We start from the raw sequence: 21,255 nt of genomic DNA, 5'->3' as shown, positions 1-21,255 counted from the left end.
TCGACTCTGATGCAAACTGATGATTGTGGCAAGTCTTAAGAGAACAGGGTCATGTGTTTCTAAAACTAACAAAACATATTGTTTACTTAGTTTTCACACAATTATATAAGAACTATACACTTTGGTGTATATTGTCTCTCTAAACTGTTAGACGGTGTGTGAAAGTTGAGCACAAGGGATAGTTTGATTCAAATAATTAGCTAAAACACTTCAAAATTATGAACACTTAATTTTAGCTTGAGAAAATCCAAACAGCCTTCTGCTATTGAGTTTTTATCTGCTTGAGCTTCTCCAGTATCAGTTAATGTTCTGCTTCTTCTGAATTCACAAATCATCAATCACCTAAGAGAAAAATAAGTCAAATCAATGGGAACCAATACCCAATACTAGCAGAATGCCACAAGTTAATCTACATCTGCTTTACCAATCTGAAGCCACAAACATTCATCATCCACCATGATCCTTTGTCAAATAAATTCTTTAGCTACCATGGGTGAACTCCTTGCAAAGAACTAAACTAAAGATTTGACTTAATGAATAATTATCTCATTGGGACTTGTGAAGGAACTAAATGGTGTGAAATGCTTTTCCATTGGAAACTGTTGCATCTGCATGGACTATTCCCCAAGTTTGTTTCACCCTGCAGTTTGTCTTCTCATACTGTTTCTGTGGCCCTTCATGGCAGATAGTCTCTTTAAGCTATTACTGGTACTCAGTATTAACTTTCAGAGTAAAGTTTGTAAATGCATTTGCTGTGTATTCATTGCTTATGTTAAATAAGAAGGTAGGGACGAAACAGATTAGAAGAAAGCAACCTTCATTTGGTCACCTACATCTATATGTACTCTCAAGTACTGATCTCCTGAAAAGTTGTCCCAGCTCTGGGCACTCAACTTTCTTAAATACCTGTTTCTTTAAGTTCTTGTACATACCCACACATCAAATGAATAAAAAGTTTTCAGGAAAATGCTTTAAACTATCTGGTTAGGGAAGTCATTAGATACACTATAAAAATAACTGAAAAAATATATATGAGTTTTTAAGTATTCATATATTTTTAAAAAGCATTTTTCTTCTACTTCCATTTTTTAAATTAGAGAATCAAAATAATATCTGTCCCTTCTTCAATTAGACACTTAAGTATTAAAGGTCAAAATAACATTTTTTAATTTACGCCACTAATTGCAGGTTCACTAACAATGTTTCTGACTTGAATCCTGACAGAACTCTTCCCTCGCTATTAGCATATTGAAAGTATATTATGACCAACGAGACTTCTTACACACAAGTATCTTACAGGACACAACTCTTTTTTTTTTTTTTTTTTTTCTTAATCATTTCTATTTCCAAGAGGAATTTATGATAAAACGGCACTTAGGGCACAGTTCATTGTGATTACTGTTTTTGACAAAAATGCTATTCTATAGACAAGTTTCATCAGTTATGGAAATAAATGATAGTAAAACAGCAGGTGCAAATTCAGAGGCTGTTTTGCAACACCTGTTTGCGACCACTGTATAATTTAAAAATCAAAATGTTTATGACATTAGACACTAAGATAATACACCACAAATGCAAAAGAGTCATAAGCAATTTTTTGGTAAGTTAGAATTGTGCTCCTTCCTCTGTATCTGCCTTACTTTGACGTGCTTGTTCTCTATGCTTTTCTGCTACTTGTCGCTTCTTTATTTGACTACATCATGTTTCTTGTCTAACCAAACAACAGAAAACTGAAAGATGGAATACAAATATGGAAGTAAACAATTTTGATAAGGTGTGAGTTGCTGGGACATGGCTCTTCTACATAACAGATAACAATCTGAAAAAGGGCACAATCCCTTTGTGGTTCACATCTGCACTACTGAAATCACTAAAAGCAGTGCCATACTCTTGTTACAGAACAGTTTCCAGAATGGCACTGTAGGCAGCTACCAGGAATAAACTGGCTTTGAAAACTGAAATTATGTTCAGGAGCACAACAGAATCAAAAGGGAAGAACTTAAAACTTTTTAAAGATCCTTTCAAATAATGTCCTCCTTTTGCCCTCTCAAACGCAGTGAAGCTATGCATTCAGAAAGCCTGTAATACCACGTGCTCACAGCACTTCCGTATGAAAAAACAGAAAGTAGCAGACTGTGCAAACCTCATTAAAAAACTCAGGTACAGTCAGAATATTGGATGGAGGCCTCATTATTTTTCTTCAATATAGTCAATTCCTTTATCCAAATTCATGCCCTAAACAATTAATAGTTCTGTTAGCTAAAGAAAAAATGTTGTTCGTTTATATATCCAATAAAGTACTGTGGCTTCTTTAGAGTTTGCTAGTATTTCTTTCTCTGGCTTCTGTGCATCTTAACATTTTATGTACAGGTAAAAAAACAATTCAAATATACTTTTAAGTCACATCACTTGCCTAAATCATTTCTGGACTGACATATGAAAACAGTAAGTATAAATATAAAGCTTACATACATTTTACAGTACTGAACTATAACAACAGTTACAGAAAGACATGTACAGTCTTGTACACGAACAATACGAGAAAGACATGCGTGTACTGGAGCGAGGCCAGCGAAGGGCCGCACTGGTGATTAAGGGACTGGAGCTCCTGACATAGGAGGAGAGGCTGAGAGAGCTGGGGCTGTTTAGCCTGGAGTAGAGAAGACTCAGGGGGATCTTATCAGTGTGTATAAATAACTGATTGGGGGAGTAAAGAAGACGGAGCAAGGCTCTTCTTTCTCAGTGGTGCCCAGAGAGAGGACAAGAGGCCACAGACACAAACTGAAATACAAGAAATTCGTAAGAAGAAACTGGTTTTTTTTCTTTTTTTTTACACTGTGAGGGTGGTCAAACACTGGACCGGGTTGCCCAGAGAGGTAGTGGAGTCTCCACTCTTGCAGATATTCAAAACTTGACTGCGTTCATTGGGTCCTGAGCACAATCCTGAGGAACGTGCTCTAGATGACCCTGCTCTGAGCAGGACAGTCGATGGACAAAGCAGGACGGAGCCAAATTCGATGGACGGTCTCCAGAGATTGCCTCCAACCTCAGAGATTCCGTGAACAGCTTGAACTTGTTGGCCAATTTCAATTAAATTTATCAGACGGACAGATATTTTAAAGATACAAGATTCCTTTAATTTTTGTGAAAAATCAGCTGCTGGGAAGACAGACACTTTTTCAGTCTAGAAGTCTTATCAGCTTTCTACTAGAAGAGGAAACATGACTAGTAATTGTGTTTGACAACAGCCACAATGTCTAGTTGCAGGTGTTATTTGTAGTCAATTTATATAGCAATTGCACCAAATTAGCCACAATTCACACTGCCTTTGCCTAACTGAAAGTAGGGTAAAAGCTAGCAAGATTAAAGCATGCTATTAGGAAGAAACTGAGGAGGCACAGGGTTTCTCAAGGTATGAAGAAGAAAGGAGTGAAGATGTTGTTCGCAGAAAATTACTGTATTTTCATAGTTTGCGTAGAATAAAATTGATAAAAACAAATACCACATTAATGCTCATTTTTGCTACTTGAAATGGGAGAAGAAGTCCTGCTTGCTTGCCTGTGCTGCAAAAAACCATTTCAGTATTGTAACACTAGCTGTTAGTAGCAAGAAGCTGTTCATCAACGGGATGACCGACGGTGCAATGGCTTACTCGCTAGCCTAGGCTCTATGGGCCGGGGTCTCACACAGCTTGGACGTCTCTGAAATAACCAGACGACTTGACCAAGGCATTCAGATGCTGTGTCCCAGCATTCTGCTGTAAAATGGGACCAGTGATATTTCTCGTCCTCCTAGCGATGCCAGGTGAATAAATACATTCAGTATTGTGAGGTTCCCAGCCATTCTAATAATTGTAGTGTTGCAGCTGAACTGACTTTGCAAATGCATCTGCTGTCTTTCAACCTACTATGATATTCTGTTAATCTTAATATTTAATTTTTAATATCCTATGAATGACAAAAGTTTTTCTGCCTCAGCCTCCATCTGCCCATCCCTTTTTTTATTAAGAAAATTCTTTTGCACATTTCCAAACTCATCCATATTTTTGCAAAGAGAAAATACTCATGAAAATTAGAGAGAATAAAATTATTTTTTTAAACATTAATTCTGAATGATGCAACTACAACGTATTACGGAACCATAAATATAGTAAGCAAAATTACAAATAACCCTGCAACTTAGGGGCCCCAAATCAGCAATGACTTCGCTTAGGTGAAGTTAACGGATACACAAGAGCGTGCACGTAAATCCTTGCACGATCAGAACAAAGGGACTGACTTGACGCATACTGAAGTTGATGAAAAAGCTTTTATAGATTTCAGCAAGTTCAGGATCAAGTCATCATTTTTTCATGTGAAACATGAAATAGATGTACAGACTTTAGTAGCACAAGTATTGTTGCATATTCTGTTTTGTAAAAGCAGCTGCTAAAAGCAAGGCTGATCTGATGTTTCTCTTGCACTACTATAAATCACAAAGAACTTAACTGAAGTCATTAGTGTAATACGAGGAAAGTAAGAAACAGGCCAAGGGTGCTGATGTATGTAGCCATCTTGTACCAGACTGCCTTAAAAAGAAATCTCCAGTTGTCTCAGTTCTGCTTAGAAACTAATACCATGGCATGGCTCAGCAAATTTTGCTTGGGAAAAGCATACATAGAGGGCAGTTTACTAAGTTAATATGCTATTTTGTTAACACTAATATTTGTTAAGAATTAATGGTTTTTAAAATTGCACCTTGTAAAATAAAACAGGCTTTGGTTTATAAGTTTACAAAAATGTGTCTGAAACCACCAACTTCTATTTTTGTGCACCTCAAGAAAGCAGAGCTATTTTTTCAAATACTTATTTAAAAATATCAGTGCCAAATAAAGACCTTACAGCTTCTCTAGCTTATTTTTAAGTGGCTGAGTTCAGTCATAAACACTCCCAAATAGGAGTTTATAGTGGAAATTACACATTCTTAACTATAAAGTTATGAATGAGGTCACCATTCTAATACCTAAATTAATCATAGAAAAATGCAACATTTTGTGAGTACATCTTGTCTGCATTCTCTTACCATATCTGTTTAAAAATTCAGTTGGTTTAACATTAGTGTCTATTATTTACATAATTGCTTAAAATTGTGTATACAGGTTTTCTTATTCAACTCTTTCACAATTCAGTTGAAAGGTAGAAAAGTGCTTCTTATGCAGTGCAGCAAGAGAATGCAGCATTTTGATGTATACCTAAAAGGAATATGAAAAATTAATAAAATGGCCATATACTTGCCTACGTGATGAAATGTATTTGATTTTTACTGTCTGAAGAGGATGGAACTTAGGGAGGAATTCTTTATTTTTTTAATGAAATGCTCATTCATATTCCATGTTGGAATATGAAAACAAACAACAGTTATATGCAACATTTATATAAAGTGATGTCTCAAAGGTGAAAGTGAATCACAGCATTTTACCAGAAGTGTAGAAATAACCCAGCCTTTAATGTCTGTAGAAATCCTAACTCAATGTACAAAGCAATCCTTTGTAATGCTCTATCATAAATTTTAAATGTGTAAGCCATACATGCTCCTCAGCCATTAAACATAAATGGGCCAAATTCTACTGACTTGCACCTTTGGGGGGGCGGGGGGGGGGGGGGCAAGAAGGGGGAGAAGGTTAGTAACCAGAGCATAAATCCTGTCAAAGTTTCAGCTAGCAATCAGTATTGTAAATCATATTGGTTTTTTTTTTTTTTTTAAAAAGAATGACATTCTCTAAGTTATTACAACTCATATTTTTTCTAAATATTCAAAATAGACCTTTTATAAGGTTCATGTTGAAGATGATTGGTGAGAAAGCTTATCAGGAAAGTTATTTCATTCTTTACTGACTAGCATACTTTATTATTAATGTGCACTATTCCTTTCACTTATTTAATTTGCTTATTTATTTTACAGACTCTTATTCTCAGAATGCAGTAGTACAATGATAAAAGTAAATGATTTTTACTATGGAAGAAAGTCCTTCTCTTTTTTAAGAATCAGAGCAGTCAGTATGAACATGTAGTTATACAAATTCTAAACAATATGCAAAGTGAGAGTATAACAAATTAAAATAGCCTCATCAAAAACATATCTATCAGATTTACTCAAAAAATTGCGTATTATAAACATTCTTGGGCTTCTTTAATATTCATCTGGCTTTTAGAAATATTTCCGGTCTCTATACCTGACCAATAATCATTTTAATTATTTACAGAATTATATATGTAGCATAGTTAATTTTTATTGTAAGTTTAATCTTCTACAGGGCAGTGGCTGAGGGAATTAGCCCGAGAACACTTTCAGAAGTAGCTTTACTGAAATACTGAGCACCAGTGAAATGAACGTTAGCAGGATCAGTCTGCAGTACGGGTGCAATTTTGCATGCCAACGCAGTTCTACAAACTTTTATCTTTTTTTTTCTTTACAGAGTTTGGGCTTCTCAAACATTTACAGAAAGTAAACAGTAAATAAATGCTGAAGCAAAAGACAGCTACATTATAAAATATAATTCTTTCATATAAGTAGCCCTGGGGCATAGTACAGTGGAAGTACTGAAAGCAAGTAATTTATCTTTAATTAAATTGCTTTAACAAGCAAAGCTCATCTAAACAACAGTATAATCTTTAAAGGGTTAACTACACTGTGCATTCAACTGTTTATTTAAAAAGCAACTTTATTTATTTAAGCTCTTCTCTTAAAGACCAATGCTAAAATTACAAGTATAATTCTTTTGCGTTTCTTACCTTCAGGTTGAAAAATCGTTTATTTCAGTAACTTCAGGATTTGCTTTTTCCATAACTATCTATCAGACCACAATGAAGGCACTCTGTAGTGTCTTTCACAGTTAAAAAACAATAACCCTGCTCAGTGACAAGGGGTTTTATTTTCATTAACTAAAATAACTATACTAAAAAAAAATTGCCTTAGCATATAAAAGTTTGTCTCAGAAAAAAATCACGCAGAGCACATACTTTTCAGCTGGAAAGAACACATTCTTAGAAGTTTGTACAGAATGGCTTTTTTAAAAAACACCTATGGATAATAATAATAAAGAAGGTAAAAGAGCTGCACTGTCACCTAGTGGATAAAGGTAGTAGAAAAGTACACCTAGGATTACTTATGTTAGTTGCAGTTTTAATAACACTAAAATATTCTTCAGTTTTCACATTAATTTTCTGGAAGAGACAATTAAACATCAAGAATTGGATCTATTGCTCTCACACGTCCTCCAAATACTTTGAAGAAAGACCTACAGAGCCCTTAAATAATTTGAAAGTTGACTATTAAATTCTAAATCTGTAACTGCAAAAAATTGCATTTTTAAGTGCTTGAGACGTAGGGGGGAAGTATGAGATTGAGAGTACGACTGATAGTGTAGGCAACACAAACAACAAGGCCAAGAAATGCTGTGTGACCTTTCTTTTGCCTTCTGCTCTGAACTTACAACCTTCTATTGCTACTGTAACTCCAGGATGTCTTTAAGATAAGTCTGACAAAAAAAGACTATAGATATGATGTTTCTGAGATATAAGAAAGCATCAGTATTACAAAATCTAAGCCACCGAGTTCATTCAATAATTCAATCTAAGTATATGCATAGATTAGACTATTGACCTGGACAGTTTCCAAATGACAAATTTTGATCTTAAGAACTTTATTCTCATCGTAGGAGCAGACAAATATCTCCCTAAAATTCTGCCAAAACTTTTTCCTGTATTACAACTTGTGATTTAGGAACAAAGGAAAATATTTGCTTCAGGGTGCTGGTGCCAAAACTCACACCAAACCACCACTCTCCCACCAACCTCGTGCAGCAGAAACATGGTGAAGAGCTGCACCAAAGGTAAACATATGATGGGACTTGGCTCCACATAATCTAATATGGTAGGAGAGGAAAAAGTTTTTCAGAATGGTCATTGGTTTACTGACTACTGGAATGGTTAAAAAAAAGGAAAACAAAACCTTTTATTAAAACATATAAAGGTATTATCTTCTACTTATATTCATTCAATAGTCATCCTCTGAAGAAAAAATTATTTTCTATGCCACCATTTGAAACACTAGCTGTAGCTCTTTATAACCACCTCATCCTTGCCTGTGAATCGCAGATAAATTATAGAAAAGAAAAATGTAGCAAATATTGATTTCCTTTGGATGATTATTTTTATGAAGTCCGTTTTCTAGCACAGAGTAACCCATATTAGTTTTGCAACATTTACATAATTCTGTGGGAACACGCATGAGACCATGTTACCACAAACCATTATTATCGTAAGAAACAAGGCACATGCCCAGGAACTTACTAAGAGACGCCTTCATGGTGTTGTATTACCTGACATTAAATCATTTCACCCTTGTTTGCTTTCAGTGAAGCAAATAGATTTACTTGTTCTTAATGCCTCAGTCCGAAGACTAATTGTTCAACTAAGGTTCATATTTGGGGAAAAGAAAAAAAGCAACAAAACAGACAATAAGCTATCTTATATTACACTTTTCAGAGGACTTAAAAGCTGAAGTCCACAGCTTTCTAGTACTAGAAAAATGCCAATTAATGCTCTTAAGAGAAAGGCTTATTTCCATGTACATTGCAGTATGTTTACTAAAACAGGATTTATCATATCTACAGAGGAAATCATTAAAAGTTTGCAGGTGTCACAGTCATATGAGTGTATTATGAATTTTCTTTCCAGTGAAAAGTAGCTTTTTCTTTGCATATCTCTTCCATGGTTGGCTTCCTGGTTACAAATTGCACATATGCAGCTTGAAACAGAACTGAGGAAACTTTCAGCACTGAAGAAATTCTCACTGAACTATTTTCCTTAGTTGTTATTTGTTAGCACACATCTACTTCCACTAAACTTTTCATTTTCCAGATATATTTGACATATTTCTGACAAATAGCTAGTTCAATGTCCACACCTGCAATTTAAAAACATATCATTTTGATTGATTGGGCAAATTATATGTCACATGTCTTTGTCTTTAGTGTGTGAATATTTCTCCTGAACTCAGTGTTTAGCAGAAGTGCTTACAATATACATTCATAATTCACATTCTGCAAGCAGTCAGCAGTATGTGCTTACATGCACTGCCAGTTACCTGCATCCTTCACTCTCTCCTTAAGGCGGGGTGGTTGTGGCTGGGCCAGCCAAGTTCTTGATATCCAAATCCCATAGGGCTTCCTTGAATTAAAAATGGAAAAACCCTCAAGATTCTTTAGCTGGTCTTTGCTCATGGGATCATGAGCACCTCTTGCGCACCTCTTTTCTCTCACATCTGATTAAGAAAGCCTATGGTTGAAAATTGGGCTGAAAATATCATAAGGTAAGACTTGTCTGTGACATTTCCTATTAGTCCTGAGTCCAGTAAAGTTGACGATACTGCAAAACAGAGTTTCTTCTTTTATTTCCAACTCCTCCAAACCAGGAAGCTCATAGACGCAGAGGCAAAAAAGAAACTCTTAAAAAAAACTTTAAGGAAAAAAATTCTAATAGGAAAAAAACAGCTTTGGTTTGGATTTCATTTTGAAGGAAGACTAGGGATTATTCTAAAGCTGTACAGAAATTTATGTTTATTTTAAAAGAAACCCAGACTAACATAAGCAGTAGATGAGAATTAAAAATAAGCAATGGATTAATGTTTAGCCATAAAAAAAAGATGAGACACTAGAGCAAGACTCAAGAGGGTTTGTTTCAATTCTCAGCGCAACCACAGGCTTCCTGCGTGACCTAGCAATGCCATTCAATCTATCCGATGTTATAGTTCCCTGCCTGTAGAGTTAAGCTAGTACTTCTCTATCTTAGAGGGATCCTACGAGGATAAAATTAATGATTATTAGGTTTTCTGTTAGTATGGTGAAGAAGCTTTCATAAGTAGATTCCAAACCAGAAATTATGGGGAATAAGTGTTGTAGTATTTAATAAATTTCAAAATAGAAATCAGGATTTTGAGCACGAAATAACTTAGGATCCAAATAATTTTTAAGTTTTCCTATCTCAGGTTAAAAAAAAAGAAAAAACCCAACAACTTGTTAACAAGCTGATAATTATACAAACTACTAATACAGAGATCAGGAAAGCTGTAAATGTACAATTACTTTTTGCAAGTAGGTCAATTCCAGAATTAACCTGTAAGAATTTTAACAATGAACTGTGACACTTACTCAAACATATTTGCCTTTTATATGTTGTTTTTCTAACATATAGTGTGATAAAAGACTAGTGTTAAGAGCTTTAAATCAGAATCAGGGATCTAGTAAACAGCAGATGCCTGCAAGGCTTTCTTCTCTTTCCTAAAAGCAGTTGTAGCCTGAGAAATGGAAGCATCATCATTTTCGAAGACGACAAGCATGAATACCGAGCAAATACAATTAAGAAATGATGTGACCTTTCTATGGTCTGTTCCAATATAGACATAACTTTGTATGAAGTAAAAGATCATGACAAAGTTATTTCACTTTATATTAATGTGAAAAAACAGCTGCAATTTTTGCAATTTTCCCTTAAAGTTAACACCTAAATTTTAATACTGTGATTCAAAGCACAGAAAACCACAAGGGATGAAATTCAAAGCCATACAGCCAATACAGTTGTTCATAGGAAATCACTAAAAGTGCCCTGGGAAAGCAATGGCAGGAATCAATCAAAAGCAGTTCACTGTCTACCTTCAGCAAACAGACACCTTATCTACAAATAGATTTAACACTTCATATTGCTGTAACAGGTCACTGAAAGAGGGCTACACTTCAGCAATCTGACTACATACCTAACGTGCAGTCAGGGTATCGCAGACTGGGCACCGCTTCTGCTATGATAGATGTCCTTAGCGTATTGTTGACACAGGCTGACTTGCCCAGTCAAGCTTTTAATTTTTCATGTGCGTCTCTTCATGTTTCATTACATAACAGCTTCTTTTACTCATCTCACCCCTGATAGCACTGTCATTAACAAAACCTATTTCCTCAGTAATAGAAAACCATAAGGTCCTCCTGATTCAAAGGTCAAACACAGTCAATTTATTCCAAAAATGCCCTCAGCTGCAAGGTACTGAAAGTTAGTTACTACTTCACTCCAAGGAGTTTTATATTTTCCTTGTCTTTTGAAACAACCCACAAGTGATAATGAAATGCTTGAAGAAATAAGAAAGAGAATCGGATTTCATCTACCTGGCCTGTCTGGCAGCATACTGTGTAACAATAAACGAGTGTTCTTAAGTCACAGCATTTCACTGGAAATGAGGCAGAACTTGTGTATTTTAACAGCTTTTTACAACTAGTAACCACTAGCAAATTTATTTTACTTTCGCAGGGAAGACCAGTGAACGTCCCTAATTTAAACTAAAGGGCCTTTCAGCCTCGAAGACAAAAAGCACCTCTGCTTAGCACCTGAGTAATACATGGAATATGTACAGGTGAATCGAGAAGACTGGAATCAAAGATAGTTTGTCTTTGGCTGGTCTGAAAGGTCTGACTCATTTCCGGGTCTGTGATCATTTATTATCCAGAAAAGAAAGGCTAGCTTTTTGCACTGCAGACACAGTGGTGGTCTGCAGCTCGTGATGGATAGACTTCCCAGGTCCGCTCCGAACGGCATGACATCGAGTTTTCCAGCAGGCTCTGTCTGGCACATACACACCTGATCTCGGTTTAACTTCGCTAGAATAGAAAGACCTTAATATCTACCTGCATGTACTGGTTCTTTAAAGTTATTAGATACAAAATACATTCTTAGGCGGCATATTATTTAAAACAATATCACAGTGCAGTCATATTTTTCATCAGTAATTCCATGTCAGATAAAGACGTATTTCCCCATGGGTCCTCTGATGTAACACCTTCAGTACAGCACAGAAGTTGGGGTTGGGGCTTAAAACGCCAGCTTCCATATTGCAAGCTGCATGGTATACAATATTGGAAGGACTGGACTAACATTCGGGGCATAACAGGGAAGTGAAAGATAACAGTATTTTTTTTTATCCTGAAATCAGTGAAGCTTCTGAAGTATTTGTCTGTACTGCTTTGTGCTAAACATCTCCAGACAATTATTCCTGAACTTGGACTTATGCCAAACTAAGCTTTTCAAAAGCCACAGCTACTAATTAGGATCAGAGTATTCACTGGCAGACTATCACAAACCTGAGAAAATACCCTGGCAACACTTAAAAGTTGTCAGTTTGAGAGCCTAGCTGGTCTTTGCAGTTTACCTCTTTTTGCAGATAAAAAGTAATTTTACCAGTGCACTGGAAGCCAACACCTTCTTTCAGTTTTAAAGAACTTGTAGTTAAGAGGGTTTTGTGTGTTAGCACATGGTCAAAAATGCTAAAATGAAATATTAATAGACTAAAAGAATACTAAAATAAGACTGATAAGCAGTAATTGATCTGTAAGGAAGAGGATCAAAATTTCATGCAACTGTATTAATATATAAAAGCAGAGGAATATAAAAGAAAACATGATTTTCAATGCTTCTTTTCTAACTATCCTCTCTCTGAAATTTGGTTTTAGATGTGTAAAATTATCTGATTTTTTAAGTAACATTTCTTAGTCAATCAGCCTATTGATTGTTCTGAGTCCTGCGGATACCACAAATATGAATGTATTGAAAACAAAAAGCAAAGAGCCACAAAATGCCTTTTCATTGAATCCCTAGTGAATCAGTGGTGATACGTTCTACACAGCAATTGGCAAATATTCCACAATGTCCGAGTCTTCCTAGACACATCATAAGCATTGGCTATAATATTTGAAAAGCAAAAGCAGCATCCAATGAACATTTAAAAATGCTGGGGTGAGTTGCTTTTTTAAAAATAAATTTATTTTAATCAAAATCTGAGCTTCACTCTAAGAATGCTATCCTTACATCAAAGATCCTCACTCAGTGTTCTTACAGCTGTATTGAACTTTACTTGCCCCAAATCTTACAGAACTGTCATTTCAAAATTTTTTCAGGCATTGAAATTGCCCTCCACTCTGCTTCACACAACTTAGTTTCCCTCATTTAGTCCTCCCCTTCACTCCCTCAGCTCACTTATCTATGATTGTCTCTAGTTCTTTAACTTCCTTCTTACAAGGAAGAGAATATGTGTCCTTGGTATCAGTGGAAGAGTGTTTTGTCATTCTTTCAAGACCGCTATCTGACTCTCCACTTACTAGCTACTGTGGTGAGAGAAAAACAAAACAATTTCTCAGGACTATATTCTTATGGATTTGGACAGGTATTCAGAAGACGGGGTAAAAAATCCTGTTTAAAAGGGAAAGCAAGATAACGTTTTTTGAAGGAGAAAAATATATTGGACAAGCATGGAGAATTGCTTTCTGTGGAAAAAAAGCAACAAAACCAAAATCAAACCCACATATGTAACCTGAATATTAGCATAGCAATCTCTTTTACTTTATTGCAGGGAGATGAAAATTATCAGAACATGACTGAAAAAGATTTTGAATGAATTATGTTCAGAATTAAAATAAGGTGTACAGCAGTTATAATTTAGCTAAATTCTTTCACATAATTTTCAGTTACTGAAAGAGATATGGGGCTCTTGGATATGGTAAGTCTAGGTGTCCTAAAGCCTGAGCTGCTTACATACAGAACTGTCAGCATTATACTGTATCTGTGGAAAATCAAAGAGTTATATTAGACATTTTATACATGGGAGTCTATACAATGAACATCAGGCAGAAATTGTTACCCAAACTAACAGTCAAAGGAAATTCTGTTCCCATACAAATAAGACTTAATGAGATGAGACAGTTGGAGAGCCTCACTGTTTTCTAAGACTGTAAGTCAAACTGATTTCAGTCCCAGGGTGAAAAGACTTAGATGAACACTGCCACTTCCCCGGGAAATCTGAAGACACCCATGAGCCAAGACCATCTGATCCACTTGTGTGCTATTAGCTTCCCTAACTTTGCTTTTATAAGGTCAGGTGAAATACAAAAATGTATAAAATATCCTCTCTATACAAAGCATAAGAAGAGATCCTGAGCCTCTACTTGTGGATTCACTGAGATACTGTCCTATCTAAAAGCTAGATACAAACAGCTCTTTCAATTATTTATTTTTATTTATCATTATTTACCAGATTATCTCCATAATTGGTTACATTAGGACCAGATAATTTCCATGAGTACATCTCACCCTATATAAATTCAGTGGTCCAAGACAGGCAGAAGTGGTGTGGATTCCAGATTTTGCTGGTGCACCGGAAGATCATCTCTTTTTTTAAAGAATCATCTCTCTTTTCATCCTTTCTATTCAATTCTCTGACATGACAAGTGCACTGAGTTCACATGCACATAGATTCCAATATCCTGGGGCCAAGAAGATGAAAACAGACCTGTAAACTACTTACTGCATGCTTATCTAGCATGCTGTTAAAATTTTTCCTTTCTGGATAAACTCCATTTATATAATTGTCTTGTTAGAACGAACTCCTGAGCACAAATACAAAAGTCCGGTCTCAGGGAAGACAAGACAAGACTGCAGTTTGACCTTTATGGATATTAGGATCCTTTGGGTAGTTTTGTTTCAACTTTTAAAAAACCTACTGGAGTCAATATCATAGTTTTGACTAAACATCTCTAGAGACTTCAAAGAAAAATTCAGGGCTTAGATTAAAGGACTGAAAATGTTCTCAGTTCAAATTTATTCCAGCTCTTATATGTTGCTCTTTGTGTGCTAATTAACAATTCAAACATAATTTGCCACAAACTGCCATTATGTTTACCTTTATTTATCTTTATCATTTTCAACATCAGGAAGTACATTAGAATATGAAATTCTGCTTCCAGATGGAAGCATAAGTTTTACATGGATTTCAAGAATGGTCTTGTGCACACATCTTGATAATTTTAAAGCCGATTCTATATTCAGATAATTGGGTGCTGTAGTTGAAGGCATGTTATTCTGAGCTGCAAGCAAGGTTAAAAACATTCCTGCTTTTACTGACCTATCTTGTAAGAGAGATAGCTTACGTTCCTTATCAAACAGCAGCACCATCCTTCCAACTCTTCCACTAGGAAGGGTAAACATTTTCAGATTTTTTTCTTCTAAATTTTTTCTTTACGTGAAATTCAAAAGAAATGATCTTCCAAATAGAAGACAGATCCATCCAAATTACATGCCAACTATTATTTTAGCTTTTAGTACAAATATTCAGGCAAACAAAGCAAGTTCTATAACATTTGCCCTGAAGAATCTAAATCCTAGAATCCATTTCTAAATGTTACTTAAATTTCTGGTATGTTGAGCTAAAATTTTCAGTTCAAGCAAATACCTTTTAAAGGAAAAAATAATTCAAAAAAATAGTATTTTAAAAATAATCAAAGGGTATCCACATACTGGTGATCAGAAGGGAGAGAGAAGGTAAATACTTTTTTTTTTTCCCCCCAGAAAAAAAGAAAAAAAGACATGCTGTACAAAGTCCCACATTGGTCATACATTTTGGTACTGGTCAATAAACTAGACCACCATATATAAACAAAACATTCCATTCAACATTATGTCAACCTTTAACAAAAAGATCATCAATCACTGCAAATGAATGTTCTATGCACCTGTAAAATCTGATGGACATTCTTTCAAGTTTTTATTTCAACACTGTGTCTGTCAGAATTACCCCCCACTATAAACTTATTATTAATGTTGGGAGAAGTTTTCCAAATGTCAAAAAAATGAATTAGTATCACACTGAGCCCAAGACTAAGAGAGTCACCATGTGCATTTATGTATTTTCCCTCCTGCAATACTGACACATTTATATCCTTTCCATGTCTGCTCCAAGTCTGGCAGAACTGCACAGTACATGTCTCATTCATTTTTGTTATAACATAGTGACAAAAATAGAAGTTTATTTGCATAAAGTTTGTTGAAAATGTGTTAGTAGCAAACTCCGTCCCACAGATCCCCCAAATTAAAACAAAACAAAGAAAAAGGTTTTGCCAATTCTATAACCGAGGGAAGTAAAGTAACTATTGTAGTGCACGTTGTTTCTAACATGATGTTAGACGAACTTCTAATGTGAAGGGATGTGATTTTATTTATTTATATCTCCAAAGAAATATATTAAAAGTTAATCCACAGTTTTAATCTGTGCATATAGGATGGTGTGTTTGATAATAAAGGCTTCTTCTTTCATAGCAGATAAAGACATGACAAGATCAAAAACGTGGAAGCTAAGGCTAGACAAAAGTAGAAATAAAACATTTTAAGCAGCAAAATTGTTTAGCCATTAGGTTTTTTTCCCAACTCTCTGTGGATTCCCAGTAACTAGCAATTTATAAATCATGTTTTTTAAAAAGATAAGGTTTAGTTCACACAAGAACTAAGTAAAGGAAGATCTGCAGTGCTTGTTACATTGGAGAACCTTGTTGCACGATAGTGCTTTCCTGATTTGCAATAATTTAAATTACAATTAGTTTACTGCTTATGAGCTTCATGTTCTAGAGATATCTATAACAAACATACTTCAACAGGAACAAGGTATCACTTATTTAGTTACCAGGAGGTAAGAAGGGTATACAAGTTTCAGGATGGGATGGGCAATGTTATTTCAAGAAAAGAGGCTATTTTCCATTCGTAGTTCAACTTCAAACAATGTACATAAGCACATGCATGATTTTGAGAGCAATACTCTTGCTTTCAGTGCATCCATTTATATGCACAAAGGGAGTCACATAACTTACTCTCTAAAGATTTCACAATGTTCAGGAAAAACTATACAATATGGTATATTCATCCTACTTCCTGAAACAAAACCCACACTTCTTGACTTTCTCTCCACACACGCAATGTGAAAAAAGCATTTTCCACAGTAAGCCTATAAGGTCAATTAAGTTTGTTTGATCTCCTGTAATCTGGCTACATTTTCTATTTCTGTTCTGTTATTTTTCCATTACAGCACTAATTTAATAATCTACTCTGGCACACTTCAACCATCTACACCTTCTTCAGTGCTCACTTAGTAACCTAAATAGTCCTCATTATGGAGAAAGCAGAATCCGGAACAAATGAATGGTGATACAGATCAACTCATCTTGTTGAAAAGACGTAGTCGGTAAAGGTCAGATCATGAGACTCTCACTCAGATTCTGCTTGAGCAAAATTCCAGCTTCCATGGACTTCAAGGACAGTTTGCCTAAAGAAGATCTGACTGAAAGTTTTATGACTTGTCCTGAAGTATAGCCACTTACCGGTAGGTAGGAAACAGACAATAAATGGATACATTACATAAATATTAAAAACAGAAAACAACACTTTCATGAAGCAAGTTTTATGGCTTGTGTGGTTTAGGAACCTTCTGCTGGATGGTGGAATTGTTGCACTTGGACTAGGTGTTAGATTTCCCTCTACAGCTGTGCGAATCCTGCAGGGTCCAGCTCACAAAATGAACCCCTGCAGTTTGATTCACAAAGTTTGGAAAGGAACCAGTCTTTCTTTGTTCACTTACAGATTCAAGCACCTGGTCATCTCTCTAATTCTTAACACTTCTACGTTAAAAGATTAATCCCTGTAAACCCTAGCGAACAAGTTCTAGGCAATCCAAGGACTCCTCAGGTATGCTTACAAGGATTGTAGTTCACATAGCTTCACAGTCTTCGAGTTCCCTGAGGATCCGACTACAAGCAGGAGGAACAGGAGAACTTTCCCGCTCTTACTTTACTACAGAGAAGTCAGAAAACCAAAAGAGCTTGCAGATCCGGAAAGTAAGATGGCACATGCTAAACAGCCCTAAATTGAGCCATTCAAAAAGGCCAGTAAGGGGGAAATGGCCAACTGGGATACTGGATAATCTTAATCAAGGAGATTGACTCAGAATCATGGCCCGAAGAAGATGAGAATTAACAACTGTGCCAAACCCCTGTACATTCACAGAACTAGGGAATAGAAAAGACCTATCAGGTTCCCATGTCTTAAAAAAATAGTAAGAAGAAGAATAAAATAAAAAGTCACAACTTTTGTAAGCACAGACAGATTCTTCAGAGCATGAGATCTGAATTAGGTTTAATTGCTTATTTGATACAAATACCTCACACATCTCTTGCATGCTTCCCACTTTGCCTTTTTGCTATGGCTCCTGCATCCTGATTTTTCTCTTTTAGGCCATAAAATATTCGCAAAACTCCTCCAGCTCATAAAGTTATTATTTCTTTTTACTTAGCTTTGTCTATAAATGTAGCCCTCTACGGCTGTTAGACATTAGAGACTCCCAGAATGAGCATCAAACACTGTATTAAACAGAAATTAACATCTTGCATTTGTTCCTCCTTTCAGTCTCTAGCCTCTCACAGCATCAAATTAGACTGAAGATATTAGATTACACTAGCAAATAATTTGTCCACCAACACTACAGCTAAGCTATCATTTATACTAGCAGACTTCTATATTATATTACTCACATGCTGTGCTGACTTCTAGCATTCCTACAAAAATGGCTGAGAAATTAAAGTTAGTGATTGAAACCTTATCACCTTCCATTGACAGGGGCTGGTGTTAATCCAAGGGTGAATCATCTTATGTCCTCTCCCTGGTGTGAATGAAATGCCTATAGCTTTATTAGTGATTATGCACAATATTGCAGGAGTCAGGGTCAACATGAAGATTTCTGAGAGGCTGTTTCTGAAAATCTAGTGGAGGTAGGGGAGGAAAGTTGTTTGGTGAAGAGCAATGGACAGGAAAGCTGAAGTACATAATGGTATTAAAAACAAGAGGTCAGTGGAAAGATCCTTCTCCCTTTTCATCAGACGAGTGGGAAAAGAAAAGAGAGAGTTCCTAAACTGAAGTTTTTCTAACCTTACAAAAGGTTTTAATTCAAGGGATGGGTTTGATTTTAACTAAACCCATTTTCTCATTCATAGTGAAAGTTTTCCACCTCAGTAGCTCATTTAACCAGTCAGCCTTCAGAGCAAATTGTTATAATGTGCTCTATGTGAGCCTGCTTTTGAAAACTACCTGTACACTGGAGTATTTTGTAGAACATGGTAATACAAACAAATCAAGACCTTTGCCCTGCGAAACTCGTGTGTCTGCCGTCCGTGACTTGCACTTGCTATGTGTCAGGGGAGAGCAAGGTCTAGGTTTTGCAGTGTTACATTATTGGAGATCAGCTACCCTGGGAAGGAAGAGGATAAAGGAAAGGGGAAGACATCTTAAAATGGAAAGAGGGTGAGGAGCAAAACTTTTCTGGTGAAGGTCCAGGAAGCCTGGAATCACTACTGGAAGAAACATTACCTGTGCTGTCAAGGTAAAGTTCTTTGACTTAGTTCGTTTGTCCTGTTTCTCTTCTCTATTATTATTATTATTTTTTAGAATTTTTGTCATGCTTTTGTTTAATGCATTTGAACTGTAATAGATTTTGCATGTTCCCACTGTATAAAATACTGAGCAACATATATTCTTTATGTGTATGTGCATGAGTGATATTTAATACACCTAACTTATGTAAAGGCAGCTCAAAGCCTTCTAGGCACTGAAAACAGTGATAATAGTATAAAGTAAGTGTTAATTTATGAGCTGTTCTCTCTGCTTAATATAAAAAGGGGGAATGCTATTAAATCATTGTTCTACAAGTTGAAAATCAATCTCCTTGTGTGACACATCTGAATGAGGTAACATGCAGCCAAGAAGAGAAGCATTTCAAAGCCGAATCAGTAGTTAGACTGATAAAAATCTTCAAGCAGATAGTTCACTGGAAGTAGTTTTCCTAATCAGGAAGGAATGCTGCATAATTTGACACAGTTTCTGAAAGCATATGTGTTGCAGATACTGCTCTCTACTAATCTGGAAGGAAGCAAGCCACTACAGACAGGAAGTGCACAGAGAGCATCCGGGCAGCAGCAGAAAGCCTGCGTACTGCTTCTTCCACGGATATCCCATGAATCCAAGCCAGAATCAGGATAGAGTTTAGGTGTGCTGAACTATTTTTAGGTCTCATATGTGGCCACTAGAACCAGTCTTCTTTAAAAAGACTAGATTTTATCAATTATATATGCTGGTGTTACAAATCTAGAGGTTTGGTCAAAATTCTGCTTCTGTTGCCTTCTGAACATTATAGGTGAACACAAAAAAGCATGTGAAAAATTGCTATTTCTGATCTACTACGATAGCAGGAAAAGAAGAAAAAAGGCCTGGGGGAGAAAAAGAAACTACGCCTCTTAAAAGCAATTTAGTGTGTGAAATGCAATTATGATTTTGCAGTAATGACATATGAATGGTTATATTACCACATCACCAGAAAAAGAATAAGCATTGCTTAGGCTCCCTAACTGAGTTTTCCAATTGTAAAATATTTGAATTTCCTTCCAATAATATATGCTGATTCTTAACTCCAGTTAAACACAGCTCACTACAGAAGCCGGGAGGTCCCTTTAGCTCTAGAGCTAAAGAACAAATGAGAAAGTATAGCTAGGGAAGGGAAAGGACCGGGACTATCCTTTCCCATGGTAGCTAGCTTTTGGTCAGCTGAGGCACAACACAGAACCTATATAACTTATTTAAACTTACTTGGCTGATTTTCTATGAAGAGTACCAGAGAGACAACCTCAAACAAACAAGTGGCAATACCTCAAACCGGCATAGTTGAATACAAAATAAATTTTAGTCTACACCCAAGTCCTACTTGCAAAACTGCTTTTATGGTTTGAGATAAAAGCTACTCAAGTAGATTTGTGCAACAGTCACTATCTATTCAGGATACATGTACAAGTTCTTAAAGTAACTAGACAGGTGAAATGAAAGCAGTCTTTACCCCGACACAAACCCATACAAATGAATGAGGGTAGAAATGTTTAACAGGTTATTGCTTGAGAGGGCTTGCCCACAAATAAGAGAAACAGCAGAAAGCCAGAAAAGCTCATGAAGAAATCAAAGTACTACCGAAAGCAAAAGGGTGGTTTGTGACCCTGGGATTTCAGATTTAGCAGTTTCTGCTCTCCCTGCTGTGGCCGCACAAAGAGTTGTATTAGTACAAGTGAGGGGTCACAAAAGGGACATTTTCTTCCTGCCAATCATATATTGGAAAGATACATGGCAAAACTAGAGGAATGATACTGAGAAGCAGCAAGTGAGGCATCAGTTTTTAAAATGGACTGTTAGGCAAACAGAACTATAACATTATGAAGTCTGTCTTCTGAACCAGGCACAACTGTAGAAATGAACAGCAAAGAATTTCATGTTTGTCCATGTGCCAGTAATTCTATAAAAGGAAGAGTCAACATGGATTTCATAGAGGGAA

At 36.0% G+C, this 21,255-nt stretch overlaps 1 protein-coding gene across 2 annotated transcripts in view; it reads right to left on the bottom strand.

Annotated features, from left to right (window-relative positions):
* SLC25A21 (solute carrier family 25 member 21) overlaps positions 1-21,255 on the bottom strand; it is a 254,227-nt gene that overhangs the window by 135,106 nt on the left and 97,866 nt on the right. Inside the window, exon 1 of one of the 2 annotated variants that reach the window (XM_026120299.2) lies at positions 6,771-6,790. The exons of the other annotated variant lie outside the window; for it this stretch is intronic. The gene's annotated coding sequence lies outside the window, so the exon portion shown is untranslated. Of the gene's footprint in view, positions 1-6,770; positions 6,791-21,255 lie in introns of those variants that run through there. 2 annotated transcript variants of the gene reach the window in all.

Source organism: Dromaius novaehollandiae, chromosome 5 (genome assembly GCF_036370855.1).
Source record: "Dromaius novaehollandiae isolate bDroNov1 chromosome 5, bDroNov1.hap1, whole genome shotgun sequence".
Lineage (NCBI taxonomy): Eukaryota > Metazoa > Chordata > Aves > Casuariiformes > Dromaiidae > Dromaius > Dromaius novaehollandiae.
This window is presented reverse-complemented; position numbering and strand designations above follow the sequence as displayed.